General features: G+C 41.8%; 1 long non-coding RNA gene across 2 annotated transcripts in view; it reads right to left on the bottom strand.

Annotated features, from left to right (window-relative positions):
- Positions 1-22827, bottom strand: part of LOC120219703 — a 40335-nt gene extending 17508 nt beyond the window's left edge. For both annotated transcript variants that reach the window (XR_005525369.1, XR_005525370.1), the window contains exon 1: positions 22621-22827. This is a non-coding gene — a long non-coding RNA (uncharacterized LOC120219703). The remainder of the gene's footprint in view (positions 1-22620) is intronic.
- Between the last annotated feature and the right edge of the window lie 435 nt (positions 22828-23262).

Below are 23262 nucleotides of genomic sequence, written 5' to 3'. Positions count from 1 at the left end.
TATATACAGAGAGAGAGATCAGTGTTTTTTTCTCTTTTCATTTTTATTTTAAATTCTAAAAACAATATATGGCCTCTTCCTGTAAATAATCTGATAATAATTTCAATCATTCAACAAATATTTATTGAGCATCTATCAAGTACTTTTACTCTTTGTGATTCTAAAGGACAGAACAAGTAGCAGTGGGTGGAAGTGACATGGGAATAGAAGGTAGCTCAGTATAAAAAAGAAATATCAGAACTAGCAACAACAGAATAGATTGCTTTATACAGTGGAGAACTTTGATGTCACTGGAAGTATTCAATCATTTACATTACTGTGGGAAATCTTATGATAAGATGTCTGACTTCCAAGATCTCTTCTGATTCTGAGGATTTATTACTTTATAAATTAACTTTAACGATTAGGAGATAAGTCCTCACCACTCATCTACCATATAATATTGGGCAACTCATTTCCCTTCTGATAGTCCTTTCTAAAATAGGAGAAATAAGACTGACTTGGACCAATGTAAACTTGACAGATAAGATTCAGAGAATGTTTCTGAAGTATTTCAATCATATGTAGTAGATAAATGAAGGCATCTGTCATAAATGAGCTAATGCAGCACTCGGGCAGAACTATAGCATTGTCTATAATGTAGAATCTTTAAAGAATGTCTTAAACCCAAACTAGGGTTGCAGGTACTTTAGAAACCTCTGGTTCTATATGGAGCTCATTTTTCATCTTTTATTTTCACTTTCACAGTGTAATTATGCCACAACGTGACTTCCTTCTCACTGGCATGTTCATACCACAATGATTCAGAAAACATACTTTTGGAGATTTGGGCATTTTTAAAAGTAGAAGACAGGTGCCTGAGTGGCTAAGTTGATTAAGCGTCTGACTTCAGCCTAGGTCAAGATCTCACCGTTCCCGAGTTTGAACCCTGCATTGGCTTCTGTGCTGACAGCTCAGAGCTTGAAGCCTGTTTCAGATTCTGTGTCTCCTCTCTCTGCCCCTTTCCCACTCATGCTCTGTCTTTCAAAAATAAACATTAAGAAAAAATTTTTTCAAGTAGAAGAAAAATATAATATGCTTACAAAAGCAAATGAATGCCACAATGAGCTACCTCTTCATACCCACTAGGATGACTGTAATCAAAAAGATGCAATCAGAAATGTTGGTGAGAAAAGGAGAAATTGGAAGCCTCGTACAGGGCCAGTGGGAATGTAAAATGGTACAACCACTCTGAAAAACATAGCTTGCCAATTCCTCAAATGTTAAACGTGGAGTTGTCATACGACCCAACAATTCTACTCCCAGGTATAAACCCAAGGGAAATGGAAACTAGATCCACACAAAAACTCGTATGTGAACATCCATAGCAGCGTTATTCCTATAGCTAAAAAGTAGAAATAAGTTAAATACCATCAACTGATAAGCAAAAATGTAGTATTCATAAAATGGAATATCATTCAGCAACAAAAGGAATGAACTATTGCCAAGTACCACAATATAAAGGAACCTTGAAAACCTGATGTTAAGCGGAAGTAGCCAGTCACAAAAGACCACATATTGCAGGATTCCATTTAAATGACATGTTCAGAATAAGCAGATCTATAGAAGCAGAAAGTAGATTCATGCTTGCCTAGGACAAGGAAGCTGTGGGAAGGGACCCGGCAACGACTGCTAGTGGGCACAGGATTTCTTCTGGCAATTATGAAATGTTCTAGAATTAGTTGTGCCAATTACACAACTCTGAATATACTACAATGCTGCATCGTATACTTTGGGTATATTTCAACAATGCCATTTGTTGAAAAGAAGGAAAATTCTATTTTTACAAGTTCATTGCAGTTTCCTAAATTTCTCTGGCTGAGATCAGGCCTGCTGTAATATTTCCTAGATACAGTTTCATAACCGAGACACCACTACAGAAATAGTGTGTGGTCTTCCACTGCAATTCTCCACTGTGAGTCAAAACTTTGAAATAAAGGCCAGAAGGTAGAACAAACTAGCAAACCAAACTTCGACCTTGTGAAAAATACTGCAGATGTAAGATATTAGCTCTAGGACCTCATGACCTAGTTGGGCCCAGTTAAAATTACTGTAGATGAGAGCTTCATCGCATGGACAAAAATCTAACCAGATAACAAAAGAGATGTTCCAATGTTTCAAGGTGCACACGTGAAAAGCCAGTCCCTGATTTGGGTCAACGTCTTCTAAAGATCCAACAAGGAGTAATTTTTGAGTCCCCAAAAAGGAAAGAAGAAACAAAAACCACAAATGAAGATGTTCACCAAAGAATGGCGGGTAGTGGCAGAAATACATCATTTCTTTTTTTCTTGCTTGCCTTGTCTTTCTACCAGGATTGAAAAATCCCAAGGGCAGGGTCCACGTGCCCTTCCATGGCACTTAACACAGTTTCTTGCCACAGGGCATTATAGTGGCCTGAGGCCCTTTACTGCCCAGCTTCTGCCCATCCTCACCTCACCTCATTCCACACCTGCTCCCCACATGCTGGTGCCCGCCATTTTCACATCTCACGCTCTTGCCCACCTTAGGCCTCTGACCATGCCAGTCCTCTGACTGAATGCTCTTCCATCCTCTTTTCATGGCTCCCTTTCTTACATTTTCATGTCTCTGCTCAAATGTTACCTCCTCAGAGAGGCCCACCCTCACCACCCCCATAAATTAAGTCACTTCCCTTGAGAGTCTATCAGCTCATCCAATTTGTTTACTTCATAGTGTGAATCACAAAAGTCTTTCAACAATATTCCACAAATATTCATTCAGTCCCTAGCGTTAGGTGCTGGGGATAGAGCAGTGCAAAAAACAAGCAGTAGTTCAATTTACATCTGTAGCTCGTTGCATATTCTGTCTTCTCGTTGCATATAACCTATCGTATAACCTCTTTGTCAGCGGGGACTGGCTAAAAGGGAGGCAGCATGGTGTAGAGGTCAAGAGCCAAAGGTCTAGGACTAGGATAGGATCCTGGATCTACCACCAAACCAAATTATTTAACCACTCTGAGTCTGTTTCCCCACCTGACATAAAAATAGCACCTTATTTGGGAGATTATTATAAGGACTAACCAAGTCGGATGGTTTAGTCACTTAGAAAAATACTTAACACATAGTAAACCCTATAAAAATGTTTATTAGAGAAATGTTCTTTGACTTCTGGGCCAATACAGTACCTGACAAATAGCTGGGTTTTGTTAAATGAATTAATAATTGTGGTACCTGTGGTTAGACATTTTCTACCTGGGCCAAAACTTAAAGAGAGAGTCAATAAGCAAGAGTAAAATGCTCCTTTTTCATTTCTGAGCTCCTTGTTGGAAAACATTCTTTAGTCTTAGAGATAGAATGTGACATCCTTGGTCTATTACAAGCCAGAGGCAAGACTCTCTTTGAAATCTGCTAGAAATATTATGGTTATTTTCTAGCGTAGGAGGTTCTGGGACTTTCCAGGAAGGAAGGGCTATCAGAATTCGGCTTAGTCTATAGTCTGGCTTCCACTGTCGCATGAAAGAAACCATCTGTCTCCTGGTGGAGCTGCTGGAGGAATCCCAAAGATATCTGTGTACTTGTCATCTGTTTCTCCTACCCTCTTCTCATTACACATACCCACAACTTTGTATTTTGATATTTTTATCCATTGTAAAACCAACATAGAGTGACGAAGAGGCTAACTACTAATCATTCCCAATAAGTCCTTCCAGTAAAATTCCATATGTACCAGTGATGCCTGAATATTCTGTACATACAAACTTCCAGGAAAGATAGAATCAAATGAAAGAATCAAAGCCCTTGGGGGCTGCTGGTAAGTACTTACCAAAATCCTATTAAATTCTGGCATTTTTGAAAATGTTATGCAGAAGACCAAAAACATAGGAAAATAAAATATTTTGTCATAAATTTACCTTCAAGAAGTCCACAGTCTACTTAGATCACAATCTGCACACATCAAAATGAGAAAAACTTTATAAAGGATACTAATATATGGGAGGCAGAATAATGGGCAACAGTCCCCCAGAATGTCCACATCCTAATTCCAGGACCTATGACTTTGTTAGGTTACATGGCAAATGCGAGTTAAAACTAGAGATGTAATTAAACTGCTAATCTGCTGTTCTTAAGTAGGGAGATTATTCTAGATTATCAAGGTCCAATGTAATCACTAGGGTACTTCAAAGGGACGAGGGAGGCAGAGAGCACTGGAGAAAGAGATGTGATGACAGAAGTAGTCTCACAGAGATGCTATGTTGCTCTCTTTGCAATGAAGGAAGAGGGCCGTGAACCAAGGAATACAGGCAGCCTCTAGAAGTTGGAAAAAGCAAGGAAACACATTCTCCCCTAGAGTTTCCGAAAGGAACGAAATCCCACCACCATCTTGATTTTAGCTCCAATGAGACCCCTGTTGGAGTTCTCGCCTAAAGAACTCCAACATAATAAATGGGTGCTGTTTTCAGCCACTAAATTTATGGCAATTTGTTACAGCCCCTAGAAAACTAATACAACATGAAATAAAACACCAAGAAGTATCAGAAAACGAATTAGGATGGAGACATAACAATGCTGGCAAAAGTTATCAGGAAAGGTGATTTTGAGTGAGTGGGCTTTCAGATCACTCTTTTCATAGTTTATAGGATGATTATAAAAAACAAAAGCTGAAAAGGGATATATGTTAAATCTATAAACTCATAAAGGGAGCATGGATTTGTTTACTAAATCCCAGGTTGCTAGAACCAGGAAGGACTTCCCTGAAACTTGAAAGAAGTAGCTTTCGGATAGATGGAGGGATGGACAGACAGACTATAGGTTGGGGCAGGGGGAGGACAGAGAGACAGACAAAGAAAGAAAAGGAAACCATTGCTTTATGTAGTGAGAGACCCTTTTATCCTTAGAGACCGAAAATATGAAAAGCTTTAAAATTTCCAGATAAATTCAGGGATGCCAGATACAAAATGAGGTCAGGGAAAACAAAATGTTTGGGGTGAGAGCTGAGCCTCTGTCATAGAAAACTTGGTTCCCCCCATCCTGCCCTGTGAAATCCTGTCCAAGACAGACCTAGCTTCCAGCGACTTCGAGCTGACACAGAATGGCAATTTCTATTTCAGATCCCTGATTTGGGGCTTCCTCGGAGGATAACCAAGCTGACTTAACTGTTTCTCGCCTTCCACACTATCATGTGTGTGCTTTTCTGATCTAAAAAACAGCAAACAGGAGGGGGGCCTGGGCGGCTCAATCTATTAAGCGTCTGAGTTTGGCCAGGTCACGATCTCATGTTTCATGATTTTCAGCCCCACATCAGGCTCTGCACTGACAGCTCAGAGCCTGGAGTCTGCTTCAGATTCTGTGTCTCCCTCCTCTGCCCCTCACCCACTCATGCTCTGTCTCTTAAAAAATGAATAAACATTTAAGAAATAATAAAAAATAAAAAACAGCCAACAGGAAAAGTAAGGTTCTCATGTACCGTTTTAGGGAGGACACTGAAACCTGGCATTGTAAGCAGCTGAGAGCCTCTTTCCTAACTGCAAAGGCGTCAGTCACACCACTGTTCTCTTGCTGCACAGATACGTGATTCCCTCCCTCCCGCAGGAATTCTTCTCCCCATCTCAGACAGTATTCTCTACTTCCTACTGGAGTGTCTTCCTCTGAGCTGGGGAACAGCTGGCCACTCCTCAGGGAGCCACAAGACAACAGTGGGTGAAGCGACACCTATAAACTGTGCCAGATCCTGATGGTTCCTGCCTCTTCCAGAACAGAGGCCCACATTTGCATGGATGGAGTACATGGGGATCAGCGCAAATCTGTTGCAGCCCATGAGACCTCACACTGGGACGCTGGGGGGAGGGCTTGATGGAGGTGTCACTGCAATTGCTCTCACAGTTATGGGATGAGGCCCAAGGTCCAGATGCTGAGCATTACTCACTCATTCAGTCTTCTGGGTTGACATGTGATAATCTGCTAACAGCCTGTACATTCACTTGGGCCTTTAAACCAGTAAGATTAGGGAACTGGGTATGGTGGACACCTTATCTGGAATCTGACAGACTCAAAAAAAAAAAAAAGAGAGAGAGAGAGTTGAAGCTACCAACCCCATCGATGTGCTTTCCCATGTAAATTGTCAGTCTGACTACAAAATCAGCTGTAACTCATTTCAAACCCAGGGATGTACCTGTCAGGCTACATTTTAGAGAATGATGGACTTAGAAATGTTTTCGGTTCCCAGCAACTGTTCAAAAGCAGATAAGAAATATTACCCACATGCGTTGGGGTGAAGTAAAACCATCTGACCATCACGTCACCATCATACAAGGCAGATGTGGCTTTTTTCACTTAAAGATGTCGCTGGACATTTCTAAAGTTTGGGGACTGGAAGGCCTCTCAACGTTGTTAGCTGTTCTTCTTTCCAGAGGTAGACCTTATCAGCACCAAAGGAAAATCTTGGAGCTAATTCAGGAGGCATTTTAAATGGACTGTCTTACCAGTTGAAGGCCAAAAGGGCAATAGGAAACAAATGACCATAAAATGAATTTTCTGCTGCTGGAATAAAAGAGTTCCCTAGAAATTAACATCTCTGCCCTGCTGATCCATTGATAGGGATTTCCAGTAATATTCAAAGAACTTTGCTCTTTTATCCCCGCCATACTTCTTGTTCTTTCCGGTGTTTATTCCTATTATCATCCACCAATATATGAGGCAATTTTGTGCATAAGGCCTTTCCTAAAGCTTGGCTCAGTTCTATTAACCTTTATGCGGTAATTTATACTTAAGACCTAAATGGCACTGGTGCATGTAAATAGTGTCTGTGGGCTCTACCATCATGAGGAGAGCACTGTGCTTAAGTGGCTTCAGCACATTTGTTCAGAACATTATGGAAGGAACTGCTGAGAACTCTGTAGGAAGTTATTTAGTGAAATTCTCCCAAAGATCAACACTGCTTTGTAATAGACTTTTTGTGGTATGGAATCTAGTCATCTGCAGGGAAATATGTGGAACCCAAGGCTCTGTCTTTCTTTAACATCAATTTCTGAGTTGCTCACCTAAAAAGGAAAAACTTTCAAAGCCAAGAAACTTCAGGGACTTCAAAATTTCTCTGTGAGTTGTCATCAACGATGAATGGGTTTGAGAGATTTCTCTATAGCTCAGGAGTAAATGCAAAGAAAGTAAAGACATCTTTTTGCCAGGTTGATACAATGCGGGGAAAAAATGTCTTTCCTTTCACCTTCTCTAGTCTATTTCTGACCATTCTCCAAAACGGCCCATCCAGGTGCATAGGAGGTCCTACAGTATCCACTTGGTCCAGTCAATCCACTCTTCAAAGCTCTCCCAGAAATTTGACTGGTTTCTTATGTACTTCCATCCATCCATCCACCCATTCATCCATCTGCTCATTAATATTCTACTGCTCACCTATGTTTGTGAGACTCTCTGCAAAATTCTGAGATACAGCTGTGGGCAATGTGAGTATGGCTCTTTTCCTTCTGGAGTCTCAAGTCTCAGCTAGGAAGAGACACATTCAAAAGGTAATCCCACAAATAATTATTTAATTGCAATAGGATAAGTACTCTAGAAGAAAAGTATGGTCCAATGAGAGAATTTAACAGGGGTTTCTGGGCGTGGAGGTAGGAGAGGCCAAAACAAACAAACAAAACAAAAAACAAAAAACAAAAAAAGAAAAAGAACCAGGCTTCTCCAAGGAAGTAACATTTGTGCTTTTCTTAAAAGATGAATAGGAATTCATCAGGCAAATAATGTGTGTAGAATGGCAGGCTGGAGGGAGAAGGGAGGGAGGGCAGGCCAAGTAAGGGTTAGAGAATCCAGGCAGCCAAATAAGCAAATGGGAGGGTCTTGGTGTGTAAAGGCCCTAGGTTCAGTGAGTGACAAGAGAGAGCAGATCAGCATGGCTGGAACATGGCCAACAGGGGGCAAGGAGCAGAAGATCAGGCCAGATTTTACTCTTAGAAGGGCTTAGGAGAAATAGTTGGCTCATCTTAGCTTGCTCCCAGAGCAGTCAAAATCTGAACCTGTGGCCTTCTTGGGATTCTCAAGCTGGATGTGCCCTAAACCTGTCAGACCTACATCTCTGAGGCCAAGCTAAATGACACTAGGCCACAGCCACAAGTGATGAACAGTCAATCAGAGGCGAAATACCAAATGCAGGCTGTGGACCTGGTCTGACCCTTAATTTGACCAAGTCAACTGTAATTAGACATTTGGGGGACATTGAAGAAATATAATGCAGATGATGTATTTAGATGATATAAAGAGATTATTGTTGATTAGTAAGTATAAAAATGGTATTGTGCTTGAGAAAGAAAATGCTTTTATTTCCTCATGGTACTCAAGAGTGAAATGCCATGATATCTGTGATTTGAATTAAATTCAGCAAAATTTTCAGGAGGTATAATATATATATAAACAAGCAACCTACAAAATACAAACTGTTTCCTAAAAAGAGATTTTTATATCATCTCAGTGAGAATACATTCCAGGATATAGAGAACAAGAGGACCAAAGACACAGGGCGCAAAGCATAAAGTGTGTTTTAGAAACAGCAAGTAATTCGCTTCCATTAGAACTTTTTGGGTCTGTTATAGGAATGCTGAGAAACAAAACCAGAAGAGAGCTGGCCCCCATTACCAAGGGCCTTGAATGCCTGACAAAAGAGTGATGGCTCCGCCCTGCAGGCACTCAAGGACCACTGAAAGCAGGTGAGCAAGGGAGAAGCATGGACGCAGGAAAAAGAGTAATTATGCCTCCATGCATATGCCAGGGGAGCCTGGAGATGTATAATAAATAGTTACTGTGCGCATAGTAAGTGTCAGACATTGTAAGCATAAAGGTCCATGCCTTTGTAGAGGCTACAGTCTAATGGAGGAATGCAGTGTTAAATAACCACATGAATAAGAGTTGTGAAAGAAAGTACAGGGTGTTGGGAGAGCTCATAAGGAATCTAACATAGATGAAGGGATCAGGAAGTCATACCTGAAGAGAGGACACCTATCGTAGAGATGCTCAGGAGTGAGCCAGGTGGGGACCAGAAAGAAGGGCTTGCCAGGCAGAGGAGCAGGACCAGCACAGGCTCTGTGGCGGGAGAGGAAATGGCGCTTGTGACCTCCTGTAAAAGGCCTGGGAACAGAGCAGGAGGTGGGGAATTGTGGCTTGAGATAAGGAAACCTGAGGCAGGGTTAAGTCACCCACCACCTTGGGCACAGCACATTGGGCCAGGAGCCAACACTTGACCAAAAAGACAGACTCCTTGAAGCTCTCCAGTCCCCATTCCAGGTGACCTGGAATGACACCAGCTGTTGACTGCTTGAATCAATTAAAGCATCTCTCTTGGGAAGTTTGAAAGTGGGAGAGAGGGAGGAGAGAAAGACGCAGAAAGAGAGAAAAGCAAACAGAGATAATAGAATGCAGGCAAGTGAAAGCACAGAACAAGACACAAGACATGTGGGCCGAGTGACCCCTATTAAATACCTTGGCCTTTATCTTAAGAACAAATAATGGTGAGGAGTGAAGTGACAAGAGCCTGACTTAGGACCATGGACGTAGAAACAAAGAAGAGAGAGGCGTGGCTTTAAAAACAAAAATGTCCATGAATTCTTTGACACATCTTCCTTGACTCCCCTCATGCTGAATGTAGGCTGTACTTAGTGATTTGCTTCTAACAAATAGAATATTGCAAAACCAAATGGGTGTGATTTTCAAGATTGGGTTATGAAGAGACTGTGGCTTCCATCTTAAGTCTCCCCTCCCCCATCTATCTCCTTCTCTCCCTCCCTCCTCTCTGTGCCTGTGGGGAGAAGCAAGCTGTCATGTAGTAAGCCACCCTATGGAGAGATCCACCTGGTGAGGAACTGAAGCCTCCAGCCAAGAGCCAGCAAGCAACAGAGCACCTAGCCAGTTAGCACCCTGCTAACCACATCGGTGATCTTTTCTTCTTTTTTTTTTTTTTTTTTTTTTACTTTTTATTTTTATCTTTGAGAGACAGAGCATTAGTGGTGGAGGAGCAGAGAGAGGGAGACACAGAATCTGAAGCAGGCTCCAGGCTCTGAGCTGTCAGCACAGAGCCCGATGCAGGGCTTGAACTCATGGACTGCGAGATCATGACCTGAGCTGAAGTTGGACGCTTAACTGACTGAGCCACCCAGGCGCCCCCACATGGGTGATCTTTGAAGCAGATTCTCCAGCCCTGACCAAGCTTTGAGATAACTAAAGCCCCAGCAGCAGCCTGTCTACAATCTCATGAGACCAACTAAGCTGGTTCTTAATCCTCAAGAACTGTGTGGAACAATAAATATGTCAGTTTAAGCTGCTAAACCTCAGCATAATTTGTTAGGCAGCATTAGATAATGAATATACAGAGGGAATGGATGACGCTGGTATTACACTGCTAGGACTTTGCAATGAGAGCTGTTGGGCATAGGGAGGAAAAAAGACGTAAAAGGGATTCTGAACTTTGAGTCTGACTCACTGAGATCTCATCTTAGAGAAGGAGAAAGAATACAGGAAGAAAAACATTGGGGGAGAAAGTAATTTGTATTTGAACTCACTGAATTTGAGATGCTGGTGAGCTTTTCAGGTGCAAGTGTCTAGTAGACCTGGAAATCTGGGAAAGAGGTAAAGTGGTCACCAGGACACAGAAGAACCATTGGCAGTGAGGGGCATTTCCTGGAAGGCAAGGAGATAGAGAGGGACAAAAGGCAAACCACAAGGAACATACACATTCATGAAACCAAAAAAGGAAGAAAAGAACTAATGCTCAAAGAAAAGGGTAAAGAGCCCAAACAGACTTCTGATAAAGAAAAGATGTTCAATAGCACCAAAAACCGTAAAAAGGGGATCCCTATCTCTAGAAAGCTCTATCTCACATTGTAAATCTATACATTGAGTGACTTATAAATCTCCTACTTGTGTAAGCCAACACTGTCTGCATGGAGATCAAGTTTCAGAGTCTACAGTAGAGAAAACAAGACCTTGATTTGTGTTGATCCTAGCAGAGCATTTGCCGCCATGTAAAGCTCTGCCTGGGCCACCCACGTGCCATTCTATAATCTCTCTCTCCAACTGCGATGGAAGGGATGTTTGTGATTACCTCTAAACAACCTGCTCTTCTTACAAATGGGGATGTTTCCATCTGCAAACTATGGCGGCCTATTTATTCACTTTAGGTTGAGAGTTTCCTTTGCAGGGATACCAAGGAGGGTTGAGGAAGCAAACTAAAATGGTTTCCAGAGCTACATGGCCAGCCTCTTGGAGAACTAGAACATTGGGAATGAAACAGCAGTTCTCCAGAACTGCCACTCCGGAAGCATCTCCTGAATCCTCTCCCTTTCTCTACGTGCTTATTCTACTAACTGATGGCTTTCTATACCTTCTTTCTTCACCTCCATTACTAAAGTCGTCTCTTGCCTCATAGTTTCTGCGTACTCCTTTCTCTTTCCACATCCCTAGTTTTCTGTGTTGACACTGGACTACCTTGTTTGGAAATAAGTCTGATTTTCCCTTTTTCTGGGTCTCTCTCTCTTTCTGTCTCAAGTTCAGACTTCCCAAGAGAGAGACTTTGATTGGTTCAGACAATAGCACCCAGTGCTACTCTAGGATACCTCACGGGGGCCTGGAGAGCCTAAAGAAGGCTATCTTGGGGTCAGGGGTTGGCTCCTCTCTCAGCCAGCTGTGGGCATGGTGGTTGGAGAGATGGGCACTAAGCCTAGAGAATTCCTTGTGGACTTGTTTTCCCCAAAAGGAGGCAGTGGGCTTGTGAATCTTGACCTTTGAAGTACAAATCCCCCAGTGAGTTAATGGTAGAAATGGTTCAAAATTTCCTCTTCCAAGTATGGATTTGTTCCAAACAGGTTTTTATCTCTAATATTAGTTTAATTTAGCAGCAACTACCTGTGGTACTAAACCTCCAAGCAGCACATGCTGACTGCTTAATGGTTAAAAACCCAAGGTATTGACTGAAAATACAAGCAAGGAAGCCTTTGATAAACTGAAAAGGCCTAAATGATTTCAGTAAACTCTGCCTAACCTTAGCCAGTTAGTTCCTGCTTTTCATTCTTATTCATTCATTCAGCAGCACTACTTGATAAGCATTTTCCTAACCTGATAAGTATATAAAGACAGCTAATACAGAAACCCCACCCTCTCAGAGCTGCCCTCCAAGAGAGGAGAAGGGAGCTGTGTCTTTTTTCTCCTGTCTCTTTGATCTTCAATTTTCTCTCCCTCTTTCCCCTTCTCCTTGTGCAACTTTTGGAAACTTGTGCGTGTTGGAAAAGAAGAGCTGACATTCAGTTCCTTCTTTCCCCGTGTGTCTTTACCACACTTGTGAAGGATTCACAGAAATCCTATCTGACTCTGGGTCTACCAACAAGTAAACAGTAAATGTGGCTGGAAGGCAGGGGACTGAGGGAGACGGAATGATTGTTTGTTTTTAAATTTATATTCCTTTATATTGTTCCAATTTTTATAAGCTTTTATGTAGAAATTACTTTTAGTAATAGAAAAATAAGTCAAATGTTTGGGGTTTTTTTTTACATTTTGTCTATAAAGAAGGAAGAGAAATGGGATGGGCAACTATGAACAAATAGAGTTGGTAAAATTTTCCATGACCTGACTGGCAAGATTATTTTAGTTTCATTAAAAAAAAAAAAAAAAAAAAAAGCCATCTCAAAGGAAGCATTGTGAAGGAAGATTATACTATACTGCAAGCGACTAAAAAAAAAAATTCCTTTTGTCCTTAGATTTGCTTGATACATACAGATCACTTTCTTATCCTTGACATCCAAGGGACCACATTCCTTCTTCACTATAGAAAAGCAGCTGACGTGACAACATAAGAAGCATTAGATGTTAGAGGCAGGCAGTGGAAACTTTGGGGGTAAAGGGCCAGCAGGGCACGGTTTCTTATATGTGCGAGCTTCCTGTAATGTGGAATGTGTACGTGTGAAATCACCAGTCGCTACATTTGCAATAACTTAATAACATGACCGTTCCTCCACCAGGGCTCTTTCCCCAACCGAGTTCCAGTTTCACCCTGGGCTACTTACGGTGAAGCTTTCCATAGAAAGAAGGAAGTAAACCCACCCAAGAGGCAGCAGTGTGTCTCACGCGCCACATTCTTAACCTAATGAAGGCTTCTTTTATCCTATTTATTAGGAATGCTGCATAGTTCAGAGTGGCTGGTCCAAATCGTGTATTTGATTCTCTCCCTGAACCCTGGACCTTTCAGACAGATTAATAATTATTTAAAAGACTTGTCCTCGCGGAGGCAGAGTTAACAGACAAAATGATCCTAGCCTGGGTCATCTCCATTGTGCCACAAGATTGCACCTGCTCCCTCAGGTGAACTAAAAAGGAAGCGAAAAGTGTGATATTTAAGGTTTTTTGTCTGCCGCCAGGAAAGGGATGAGAGTTCCTGTTTCTGCACTGTTGTTCATGCTAAAGGGTCTCCAAGGGCGGACCACTGATGGGAATTAGTTCCCAGCTTCCTGAAAGCAAATAGCTCTGCGGAGGTGGGGGAGGCAGCAACTAGCCAGTGCGGCCAGGCCCGGTAATCCCAGCGGCACACCAGGGGCTAACAGAGATTACTGTGTTTGAGGAAACTGATAGGATCTAGAGAGAAACCAAAGCTTAAAACCTTGTCTGTCATTCCTCTTAAAAATTAGGAAACAGCAAAAATAGGCAAACTGCTGTTTAAGGAGTGACTAAGGAGTAACGGAAATTTGGGGCCCACCTCATTGTTCTAAAACAGCACTTAAAACCCAAGCCAGACTTGGTACCAAGGCAGATAGAGGCAGAGAGGTCTGTGGAAATGGCTAATTTCATTATAATTCAGAATAATGCCATACCCTAGGACAGATTCAAAGTGGTATTTCATATGGCTATTCAGCTAGTAGAGCCTGCTGGCTGACCAAATGAAGGTAGGATCTAGCTCCCTAAGAGAAAGCGAACCATGAACATGAAATTATTTTAATTAAAATAAAATACAGAACTCACTGAACTTACTATTGAACTTGGGACTACTATTACCCACCACTTTAATCTTAGCCCTGACACCGTTCAACATAAGCAGTTACTGAGAAGACGATGTTTTGCTTTAAAAAAAAAATGCATTTTTGAAAAATCCAGAAGCTAAGATTATTAACAATTCTAGAAGCAGTAGCAAATGTTACAAATGGTGGTTCTACCATTCACAATTTTAGAAAAATGTTGTTCGTCTGTCCTTTAATTTTATGAGACAGTTTTGAAAAACATCAATCACAGCTCTGCTCTGAATCTCCAGGTGTGAAAACAGAGTATGATGGGAAATCCAGATGGTCAAAGTATCAGCAGAGTTTTTATATTTGTGATTGGTAGAGAGAAGGAGGCTTGTGCCTGAAGTAACAACAGATGGGAAATGCCAACTTCATCACAGAAAGTATTATCCTTACTCCCACCCCACAATCTGGAAACAAGCCATTGTACGTAGGCTCTGTTTTAAGATAAAAGCGGTCCTTTTCCAGACGAGGGGCCACTGAACAGACCCATTTAATTACCCTTACACAACCCCTCTTTGGGTTAAGATGTAGTCATCACTATCTCCATTAGTTAATAAAAGGAGTTACTGCCAGTCATTAAAAAATGGCAGTCTCATTAGAAGGTTTTAAATATCACATATACATTTTATAATTCGAAAAGGCAAACCTGAAAAACAATTAAGGCTCACATGCATGTGAGTGGGCGCACACCTGAGCACATTTACATTTTTAAGTAGCAGGAAAATTATACTTTGCATGCTTAAGAGATCTCATTGGAAGTTCAACCACCTCCCCCACCCTCTTGCCTCAGGCAGGTAGAGGCACTATTATCCCTTCTGCCTAGAAGCAAAGAGAACATTACTTAAGGTCCCGTAGCCAATTAAAGAGAAGCAGTAGGGGGTGGCGAAAGGAAGGGTACGGAGAGGAAGAGAGGGAAAAGGAGAAAAAGAAAGGGAGAGCAGGTAAGAGCAAGGCGTGAAGGCGGGAGGGACATGGTTTTTCCAACCTCAACTTCTTTTTTTTAATATTTTTATTTATTTCTAGGGGAGAGAGAGACAGCGTGAGCAGGGGAGGGTCAGAGAGAGAGAGGGAGACACAGACTCTGAAATAGGCTCCAGGCTCTGAGCTGGCAGTCAGCACAGAGCCCGACACGGGGCTCGAACCCACGAACCGCGAGATCATGACCTAAGTGAAAGTCGGACGCTCAACCGACTAAGCCACCCCGGCGCCCCGTCAACTTCTTTTTAAGTACCCAGCACCAGGGTGCCTGGGTGACTCAGCTGATAAAGTGTCTCACTTTGGCCCAGGTCATGATCCTGTGCTTCGTGTTTTCGAGCCCTGTGTCTGGCTCTGCTGACAGCTCAGAGCCTGGAGCCTGCTTCGGATTCTGTGTCTCCCTCTCTACCACTCCCCTGCTTGTGCTCCATCTCTGCCTCTCAAAAATAAATAAATGTTAAGAGAAAAATATTCTGAGTACCCAGCCCAGCAGACCATCCAGTCTTAGGAGTTCTATCTGCTATCTCCCTTGGAGTTCTGACCCATGTTTGTCCTAATTTAGACTACTGCTAAAATAGAGAAAACAAAACCCCTCTCACAAAGCAGGTGAATTAAAAGAAAATGTAAATTTTCCTTTAAGAGTATTTGAATCTGAATCGAAAGTCTTTGGAAACGGATGCTGTAAATAGAAGACTGGCCAATGCTCAAAACTATTTGTAAGTTTCCCTTATTTAACTTAAAGTAATAATTTATTTATCTCAAAACGAAACCACAACTATTTGTAAAGATGATGTTTCCTGACTCTTGACTGGAGAGTATCTGCCAGAAAACGAGTGAGATACACACAAAGTTAACAAACCCATACACACACCAGGCGACTGGAGTCGGAGGAGACGTTGTTTATGCAACTAGTTTCAGCTGCTCTTCTTTCTAAAGAAAACTGCATCACTTTCAATTTAGAGGGTTGTTGTTTTTTTTAACTCAAATGAAAGGAATGACAAAGAATTAGTAGGCTAATTAGATATTTTAAAATCTTACAAATTGACAGAAAGATACACAACACACAAGAAAATGTTCAAAGGATGTAAATAATTATTTTTTTAAATTTTATTTATTTTGAGAGAGAGAGAGCACGCATGAGCACATGTGCGCCAGTGGGGGAGGGGCAGAGAGAATCCCAAGCAGCCTCTGTGCTGCCAGCACAGGGTCCCATCTAGGGCTCAAATTCATGAAACTGGGAGATCATAACCTGACCCAAGATCAAGAGTCAGATGCTTTACCAGCTGAGCCACCCAGGTGCCCCTTAAATGGTCAATATTCACTTGAAAGTTTGCTTAATGACATTAAGAATCTAAGGAGTCAAAGTTACGAGTACGAGACACTGTTTTTCACTTGTCATAATGGGAAAAAAATTAAAGTAATATGTAGTGTTGGGGAATGTATATGAAAATAAGTACAATGGTGTATACTGCTAGTATAAATTGATTTAGTCTTTTAAGGTTTATGTGTTTTAAAGCCTTAAAGGAATGAGCATCCTTTGATTTAGCAATTAAATATCTAGAAGTTTATCTAAGAAATCATCATTGATGTGCTTAAAATGCAGCTATAAGGATACTCATTAGAGAACTACATACATTATCAAAAACTTGGAAACAGCCTAGATGTCCAGCAATAGAGAATTGTTTAAAGTCTTTATAAAACATTTATATGACAGAACCCTATGCAGAAGCTGAAGAACATTTAATGTTCACAATACATTAAGTGAAGAAGATTTCAACCCTACTTATTGTACTACTACAGTTTTGTATTCACACCAAAACTAACAGAAAATAAATTGTGCTATTGAAGAGCCAAAAATTAAGTCCTCCATTAAGAGCAACCTCGGGCTGCACATAGCCCCAGTCCCAGTCCCAGGAAAAGCCTCAGACTGTTCAAGGCTAAAGCCATCCTCGGACCACCCTCAGATGAGCTAATCAGAAAACATTCCTATGGTCTGAGTCAAGTCTGGGAACTGCAGATACAAACTGGCCAATTTCTCACCGCTTGCCTGAACCCCACGTGGGCCCTTTGAACTCACCTCATAATTGGTCATTTTCAAAGGATTCTCAATAGTCATGATTGGGTCCCTCCTAAAGTAATGAACACCTCACTGATACTTAATGGTCAAAGCTGTAATTGTAATTGGTTCTTATTTGATGATGCTACATGTACTGTAACACCCCCATCCCTTACTCCTTAAAAACCCAACTCGCTATTGTTCTTGGCTTCACCTTGTTGCCATGACACTAGTAGGCTGGTGAGCCCCTGCTCGAGCTTGTAATAAAGACCCTTTTGTATTTGCATCGGTGCTGGCTCCTTGGAGGTCTCTGGGACTCGCGATTCAGGCACAACACTATCAGTGGTTATCCCTGGGAATTAGGAATATTGCTGATTTTTATTGTATTCTCATGGTCTACTATATTTTTGTAAGGTTGTTACTACATTTTTTTAAAACAACCATGTCAAAATATAATTCATATATCGCACAATTACACTATTACTTCTATTAGTTGCGAAAAAGGCAATAAAATTATTCTTACAAATTGAGGCAAAGCTTTGAGGGGCAAACACTTCATTAATATTTTACTTTAATTACTTTAACATCAGGTTCACACTCGACATCTGTGCAGGCTTTCCATTTTACAATGCACGTTTACCTTTGCACAAGGGTCTTCTGGCCAAGCGGACCTCATTGTAGAAGAACAAATAATGACCTCTATCTATCACAACACAAGTAATTAAATCTTGGTGGGGTCTTTGCTCCCTCTTAATGGAAATTATACCCTGAATAAGATAGCAGAAATAGGCTTATTCTAAAGCCTTAGAAATATGTCATGTCCCTCTTTCTGGTACACCGTGGGTCTTCATAGAATGCCCAGCATGACTCCTACAAAAGAGAGACAGAACACAGCAATGTCCATGTTTCTCCGTTGCTGTTCTCATTACATCAAGGATTAACAAGTTCGCAGGAGGTGTGAAACCATGGCAGCCATGGACACATTTGACTATGGAGCTTGTACTACTCATTTCCTTTTCCATTAACTCACAAAACTATCTTTTTAAATGTGATTAAATCTGCATTCAGAGACACCTACAGTGCTGGCCAGTGCCTCGCTGCAAGGACTTTGATGATGCTGGGAACCTTGAAAAGGGGAGTTTGGGGTAGTCTGCATGCTGTGGGCTGCTGGGGGACATTTACCCTCCACCAGGGGAACACATTGCTTGCTCTCAGATGGTGGGAAGAGCCAAAGTGTTGAAAAACAAGGGTCAGTACAAGGGTTAAATGAAAGTGAAATCGTGCTGACCCAGAAATGCAAATCGATGTGCCAGAGCTCTCCGGAGAACTTGTGGTGCCTGAACACTCTATTCTTTCTTCCGATTACCTAGTGTCCCGAGAGAGGCTTCGGCGATTTAGAGGAAAAGAGATGAAATGTGGAGGGAAGCAGCAGGCAGTAGCGGAATCTAATTTTATTTGAGAAGCATCTCCACAATTTATACTGGACTTCTAACAGGGACCCCCCCCCCAAAAAAGTAGTTTTGAAGTTTATTTCCCTTTCTTTTATATTGCTTTTACTACCTTTACTGGTCCAAATTCAAAGCTCAAAATTAGAGATGATTTTAAAACTGAATCTTCACAAATCATAAAAGTATGAGCCTGCAAGCTTAGAGATTTACAATTCTCATCTGCATTTTGTTCTACAGAGATGCAAAGTGTGCCTGGAGCTCCTGGCCGCTGAGAGAAAGCTTCCCAAAATGTAATTTCCAGGTAAAGAATGTCATGGTTCTCATCACTGATGGACTTATGAGGGAGAAAGGGAAGCAAGACAGAGGGAGGAAAGAGGTGGGGGAAGAAAGAGACATGGTAAATTAAAGAAGAAATAATGAGTGAGATTTAGAAGAAAAAGAACAGAGGGGCGCCTGGGTGGCTTAGTCGGTTAAGCGTCCGACTTTCGCTTACGTCATGATCTCACGGTTCGTGGGTTCGAGCCCCGCATCGGGCTCTGTGCTGACTGCCAGCTCAGAGCCTGAGCCTGTTTCAGTCTGTGACTCCCTCTCTCTCTGACCCTTCCCTGCTCACGCTGTCTCTCTCTCTCTCTCTCTCTCTCTCTCCTAGAAATAAATAAAACATTTAAAAAAATTAAAAAAAAAAAAAGAACAGAAACTAAAACCAAAGAGGGACTCAAAGTTGGGGGGAAACATCAAACAAAGTAAACTGAGGACAGACGGCAAAAAGCTTGCAAATGTGGGTCAAGAGCCAAATGGCTCAGGCTTGAACCACCATGCTCCATACCCAATTTCTGGGTGACTTTAGGCAAGTTACTTAACCTCCTAAAGACTTGCTAAGAGAGATTAATTGCAAGACTCTACACAAACATGTAGTACTGCTGAGGCAGGGTGAGGGTTCAATGACAAGCTCAATCAATAGCCCCTCCCAGGTCCAGAGGGGGGCATGAGCCTCCCAACCTCTACCTTCCTCTCTGTCTCCACACCTGAGGTCCTTGGATAATAATGGCCGTTTGGGGGCCTGGCGACACACCAAAGACAGGGGGTGCCGAACTTCTGAGTTCCAACCTGTTCTGTCACTGCCCGCTGTTAGACATTAATTCATGCAACAAATACTTAGCAAGGATTCACTACCTTCAGGTTCTGGGCTAGGGTCTAGTGAACAAAAACAGACATAGTCCCTGCCTTCATGCAGCTTCCAGGCTCATGGAGAGCCAGGTAGTAATAAAATAATTAAACAAGTACATAGAAAATTAAAACTATGAAAGAGAGGCACACACAGCCATAAAGTACATACAAGGCCCTTGAAGAAGACATTATTGAACTGAGCTCTGTCAGTAGAGTGGTGTCAGCCTAGACTATGAAAGGGAAGAAAGAACAACCTAGGCTGAGGGAATGGCTGGAATAGTAGAAGTCCAGAGAATGAGAAGGGACTGTAACCGCCATCTAGAGCCAAACCAGGCAGGGCACGGTGGGCCCGCTTAAGGACTTTGGTCTTTACCCTAAAAGTGAATAGAAAAATCAATGGAGGGTTTTTTGTTTGTTTGTTTTTTGTTTTTGTTTTTGTTTTTTTTTTTACAAATAGTTTATTGTCAAATTAGTTTCCACATAACACCCAGTGCTCATCCCACAAGTGCCCTCTCAATGGAGGGTTTTTAATCTAGAAAAATTATATATCATATATGAGTTTTGAGAAGACCACTCAAGCCTTGGTGTGGGAAAACAGATTTGGGGAGGGCAAGGTAGACTACTGAGGAGGCTCCTGAGCTGTCCCTGGAGAGCACATGGTGGCTAGGGCTGGAATGGAAGCTGTGCAGGGTCGGCTGTCTATGTGTGGGTGGACCTTCTATCAGAATGACTTGGAAGATGCACATAGAGGAGGGATTCTTTGCCAGAGGAACTGGGTGCTAAAATTTTCATTCACCAAGACTGGAGAATGCCAAGATTGTGGAAGGCTTGTTCCTTGGTCTAGTTTTAAATATGTTTTGCTTACAAGACCTTGAGGAAGACTTTAACCCTCTAGGTCTTGAAATCCTCACGCAGATTAAGTGAGATTAATGCCTGAATACCTGAAACAGAGTAGCTGCCCAGTAACCCGTAGCTGTGTTATTGGGATTTTAGATGAGATATACTGAAATGACTTGCCTCGGCCTTCCACAGAGGGCAAGATCATTCACTTTCCATCCAGATTTCACCTTTCTTGAGAGAGTATTTGATTCACAAATACAAGACCCTAAAGTAGAATGTCCCATTTGAGCACAAAGTAAATCCGGATTCTTGGATCACTCAGGGGAGAAATTCACATTTAATTTATGAGGAGATTCCTTGATCTGCCTTTAAAAAAATTACTATGAGAAGTCAAGTTCTGAGACTTGTATACATGAAACTTTCCCTTTTTCACTCCTTGCACAGGGAAACCTACATCTGATTGTCCAGTTAATGAACTTTTAAGAAAAACATATAAGGTCAATTTAACAAATATTTCTCAAGCACCTCCTCTATGTAACAAACTATGGAATACAAAGACAAATGAGACACATTCCTTGTTCTTAATGAGTTTGTGGTAGGAGTCATACATACATACTGAAATGCCACCAGGGAGTGTGCAATCACAGACAGTGGGGAGCAAAGCTCTCAAGTCTGGAAATAGCAGATTCTAAGTTTTAACCTAGCAACTGGAACCTAAGTGCTGCTTTCCAATGTTATGCCAGCCCCAGGGTTTTTGTGGTGAAGGGTCCTATTTAAGTTTGGGGACTGGAAAATCTGGATGGATACTGCCTCAAGCCCGACAGAACAGAAGATAAAGATACCCTCAGCTCCGGATATAATAAACACAGACAGCCAAAAATTATTATTAAATTGAATTTTGGGGCAACTGGAAAGGAAGACCTGAAGTGCTGAGTCTAAAGAAAAAGAGTATTTGCTAAAGAGAAAGATTTTCTATTAACATCAAATTAGAGAACTATTTGTACCGCTAGAGAGGTGATGGACATTATGTCACATGGCTGACACCCATGGTTTTGTCTCATGAAAGTAACTTGGAAAGAATCCACAAAACTCTGCCCAGCACCAAGTCTGCTAACTACCTTTCAGTGTCAGCAAAGGAACAGCAAACTCAAGGAGCCAGCCGACTGTACATGTTCTTGCACTTTGTAAAATTTCTTCTGAAATTTAAATTGAAACCAGTCCTTCACTAATGAGCTTTATTTTCGTCTATATAGCCATTTAAACATGCCATTTGTTTTCTGTCTGCCATGAGACTGGGAAACAGGACATTATTGAACACAGAGCAAAGCTAATTCTAGGAATTTCCAAAATCAAAGACTATCCTTAGAACATTTTTTACATTAGGGAAACTTGAGAGTAAGTTCTAGAGAGTCCACTTTCCAGATGGTCTTGTCCTCTGATAACTCAAATGATTAAGGCCTGAACATTCACTGAATTGCTTGAAATAAGAGTCTAGCCTTTAGCTAATAGGTTCTGTCAGTTAGTCTCCTGAGTTAATCCAAAGCAAGTTATTGGTTTATACTTCTCCTTCTAGCAGGCTGGTTGCCATTAAGCAGAAAAGTAATTCTATTAATGGAAAAATCAGTGTCCAACACATTCTCTAAGACCCGACTCAAATGTCACCTCCATTACTGTCTCCCTGGTCATTATACACGGCTTTTTTGGAGTCTTTGTCACATTGAGTGGAAACTGTTTCTACTGCCCATCTGCTCTTCTACCCTGTGAACTCCTCAAGGGCAAGGACAGGGGCATATGCGATTTTGTGACATGCTACCTGAAACATAGAAGGCACTGTCAAACACAGAGGAAAAGCACAGAAATACAATCAGAGAGACAAGCTGCCCAGAGCACTAACAAAATAGCACGGCTTCCACGGTCATACACAAAGAGAAAAGTGATGAAAGCCACTGGGGTTACAGTGACAAGTTAGGTAGGCTGCCCAAGGAGCTGAATGTCAACCAAGGACCTGAGCAGGAGAGCCTGTCCTTTCTCCCGGCAGTCTATCCCTTCTCTTTGAAGGTGATTTTCCTTTGCGAAATTTCCCCTTGGGTGTAGCTCACCGGTCAAAGGGATGGAGCAACTCCAGAAGTTGAGTGCGTTGTCTAAGGCAGGTCCCAGGCTTCTACCCAAGTGATATATATGTGGCTGGGGTTTGAGATCCTTGCCGTTTGTTTTTTGTTGTTGTTGTTGAGTTTTAACGCAGAGTGGAGGGGAAGGGATCTTAAAGGCAAAGGTGCCTGTGAAATGAATATTGCAGGCTCTGCGTGGGCCACATGTCCGAGGAATAAACCTAGTTGCACAATCCCCTCAAGATACACCATGAAGTTGCATCACCCCCATTGTGTAAGCCTTTATCAAAGCAGGAAGGGGGAGGGGGTTAAATTCTACAACCAAACAGGCGTTCAGATGAAAATTTTATAACTTTTGACTTTGATATTTTTCAAAGGAAATTTTTAACTTTGTTTTACATCCCTGGGGGTTGTTTTTAAAAATGTTATTTTTTTTTTTCTTTTAAGTTTCTTTATTTTGAAGGAGAGAGGGGGAAAGAGAGAGCATGAGTAAGGGAGGGGCAGAGAGACAGGAGAGAGAATTCCAAGCAGGCCCCACACTGTCAGCACAAAGCTCAATGTGGGGCTCAAACTCCCTAACTGTGAGGTCATGACCTGAGCCAAAATCCAGAGGCAGATGCTTAACCAACTGAG

Source organism: Hyaena hyaena, unplaced genomic scaffold, assembly GCF_003009895.1.
Source record: "Hyaena hyaena isolate Hyena2069 unplaced genomic scaffold, ASM300989v1 scaffold_639, whole genome shotgun sequence".
NCBI lineage: Eukaryota > Metazoa > Chordata > Mammalia > Carnivora > Hyaenidae > Hyaena > Hyaena hyaena.
This window is presented reverse-complemented; position numbering and strand designations above follow the sequence as displayed.